Source organism: Octodon degus, unplaced genomic scaffold, assembly GCF_000260255.1.
Source record: "Octodon degus isolate 3935 unplaced genomic scaffold, OctDeg1.0 scaffold00005, whole genome shotgun sequence".
Classification (NCBI taxonomy): domain Eukaryota; kingdom Metazoa; phylum Chordata; class Mammalia; order Rodentia; family Octodontidae; genus Octodon; species Octodon degus.
The window spans coordinates 31,207,337-31,210,792 of record NW_004524581.1 but is presented as its reverse complement, the minus strand read 5'-3'; the positions used below and the strand labels follow the sequence as shown (position 1 = coordinate 31,210,792).

The following is a 3,456-nucleotide window of genomic DNA, read 5'->3' as shown; positions in this document are numbered from 1 at the left end:
GGGTCTGGTCCCAGGCGTGTCCTTTTCTACTAGCTGGTGACAGCCACATTTATTGTTCTAGCTTGGACTCAGACTTCACGATAGCCACTGCCTCCTTAATGGAAGAAGAGTACCAAAAGCTTTCCATCTGACTGCTCCTGTATCAGCCCACATTAATAACTCTGCCAGTGGATCCCAAGGCCCTAACACTTTCGGAAAAAAGCCACCTCAAGGTTTGAGCATCCAGTTTGCATTCTCACCTGCAAGAGCACTTTTCATTGGTTGCCTGGACTGTTGTTTTGCATTGAAATTGAAATCTTTCCACTCTGTCTTTCACAAATTCTTTCTTTCTACTCAAAGTTTCAAGTTCCAATAGGAATTTTGAAAAATATTTTTCTATCATTTCTAGAGTTCAGCTGCCATCCTGAGACGCAAAGCTGGTGCCCATCCTGATGGTTACATTTAAGATTGATTATTTTGTTTTGGTTTGCTTTTGAGCCAGAGTCTTGCTAAGTAGCCTATGATGGCGCCAAACTCAAGATCTTCTTGTCTCAGTATCCCAAATGCTGGAATTACAGGCTTGCACCACCACACCCAGCTAAATTTAAGGTTCTTTCTCATAGGAAATGATTATTGATTTGGATCATGTTATCTATTAAAGAACATTTGGAAGTCACCAAACAAACACTTTTCAGATGAACAGATTTTGACAGACTATTTCAATGAGATATCATGGCTTTGCCGTTTCTTTGTCTCTTAGAATATAATAGATCTGAGGTGATGCTATGTGTGATCAGAGTTAGACCAGAAAGTGAGAGCAAAAGAAAGTCGGGGAGACTAGTCTTTTGAGGAGACAAGACCATGGAAGAAAGAGAACAACATTCTGTGATTGCTTTGTTCCTTAAAAGATGATTTTTTTTTCTGGGGAGCCCAGGGACTCTGGAGGTTGCCGGGTGCTGTTTGTGGGCCCTCAGCTGGGCTAAGGCAGCACAGTACAATGGGCACCTATAGTTAAAGGGGTGCCTATTGCGGCATCTGGAAACAACTTTTTTTTAAAAAAGCAGAACTTCTGTAATGATATTGAGGATCACTCCACTGATCTTCATAGGAGAAGGATCTCTAATTTCACTAACAAGAACATGAAGGAGGTTAAGTAATCTCCGTAATAGTTGGCTGCTTACTAGAAGAGTCAGACAAACTGTGAAAAGCCCAGACATACGACATAAGATGATCTATCCAAGACAGAAAGTTCATCATCCCTTTCCAAAACCTTGTTACAGAAAAAAAAAAAAAAAAAAAAAAAACAGTCCCTGAGGTGGGAGCTAAAATGTGGCAAATAAAGAAGATGAGCTGGCTCATGCAGGCCAACTGCCTGAAAAATGTCACCAGGACAGTCAGACATACGTGGCTAACTCCAGTGACTCTGGTTCTTCTCCAAGAGAAAGCCCATCACCAAAATACAGTGCATTTTTCTCTGAGGTTTCTCAAGACTATGAAACAAGGGGCCAAGTTTTGTTCAGCAGGAATTTGAGATTGACGTACCTTTGACTTTCTAGAGAAGGAGAGGTATGAGTGAGCTTGCAGCTTACTTGGTAAGAACAGAAGACCTTGGAGTGGTAGACTGAATTTCTGTGCTCACCAGTAATTTGCAAGAGGGAAAACAATATCTCCCACTTGGCTGCTGTGTAGAATTATTGCCTCTAGTGAGGTCATTACTTAAGAGCAAATTTGAAGAAAATGAAATCCTTGGTTTAAACTAGCTTCCAGCAATGATAAAAAGGTGGTGGTCAGAAGTGTACCCAGTTACTTTCCTCTCATTGCTGGGACAAAATACCCGACACCCAAAATTAAGGAAGGAAAGGTTTATTTAGCTCACAGTCTGTGGAGGTTCCAGTCCATAATCAGCTGGCTCCAAGGCAGAGCGGCACCTGGCAGAGAGCAGCAGTTCATGGTGGCAGAAGGCAGCAAAACAGCAAGAGCAGGTCGGAGGAGCAGCAGGGCAGAGAGCAAGGCTTTCTCCCTTCCTTATACTGCATTCAGGCTATCTGCCCAGAGGGGGTAGCACCCACACCTGCAATCCCAGAAGAGATGGTGAATCAAGCACAAACTCTAGACGCCTGCCCTATGACTGCATGAGGCTTTGGGGGGACGCCTGGATACAAGAACTATCATCCAAAACAGGAATGATAACTGATAGAAACATTCCGATTCTAAAACAACAATTAAGTAGATTTCGAAATAGGAAAACCATCTTATTTTGCTTCTATGCTATACTGGTAATATAGCTAAGGGTGTAGATGTTTACTTATTGCAGTTTCATTGAGATATTTCATCTACTCAAGAATTACTTATTTTTATTTCTTTCTTTTTATGTGTTTGGTGCGGGGTCTACAGGATCTCCAGTGTCTCACTACATAGATCGGACTCGTAGTAATTCTCCTGTCTTCAGCCTTCCTATTGCTGGGATTACGCGTGCGCGCCACCATGCCCAGTCTCAATCGTGGTCCCAGCGCGCCCTGCAGGCAGGGCCAGCCGGGCAGGCCGCGGGGGGCTGCTGCACTCTGCCTAAGCGGGCGCTTTAGTCCGCTGAGCTGTCTGGCCGGCCCTCATTTCATTACTTAAAAACATCCCTGAACTCTATGTTTTCCACCTCTGAACTATGGGAGAAATAAAAGTAATCTTTTTATTTTACAAGTGCACATAATGAAATCACTAATGAAACCTTAACAATCTGATTCACACTAAAGTGGAAAAATATCCAAAAGGAGCAGCTTCAACTTCAATGAGGTGAAAGCGCACTATGAAGATGGTTCGCCTTTGCTACATTTAGGGTTTATGGTTATTTGGTAACATTGTCTAAGAACTGCTGGGTCCTTAAAGCACCTGGTTAAGCGATGCAGGGACCGGGGTTCGATCCCCAGCGTGAGGTGCCGACCCCACCTCCGGGGCACGCTGAGACGGCAGTTCAGACTGGGTGTGGCGGAGCGCGCTTATAATGCAGGGCTTGGCAGGCTGAAGACAGCAGTCACCGAGTCCGGTCTTTGTAAAGAGACCCTGTAGACCCTGTACTAATTACAAAAAAAAAGGAAAAAAAGGAAGGAAGGAAGGAAGGAAGGAAGGAAGGAAGGAAGGAAGGAAGGAAGGAGAGAGAGAGAGAGAGAGAGAGAGAGAGAGAGAGAGAGAGAGAGAAAGAACTGCTGGGTCTTAATGCAATCTTGCACTAGAATATAATTCATGCTATGTGAAAAAAAGACAGTGCTAATCCCTAGGAACTACAAAGACCAATCGTGTAATGAACTCCTTGAACCCTCTATTGTGTAAGGGTGGCAAAGACCACAAAAACCTCCTCAGTGTATACTCAATCTACCCTGCCCCCAAATCTAAAAGCTTCATTCCCTGGGAGTGACTTCCATAACCTAAATCACAACAAAAGTCTGAAGATTTATAGGTTTTCCGGTTAAGTCATGATATTTATAC

The 3,456-nt window shown here is 43.5% G+C and overlaps 1 pseudogene; it reads left to right on the top strand.

Annotated features, from left to right (window-relative positions):
• The first annotated feature begins 711 nt into the window (after positions 1 to 711).
• On the top strand, positions 712 to 2,302 carry LOC101589989 (annotated as a pseudogene).
• The last annotated feature ends 1,154 nt before the right edge of the window (positions 2,303 to 3,456 follow it).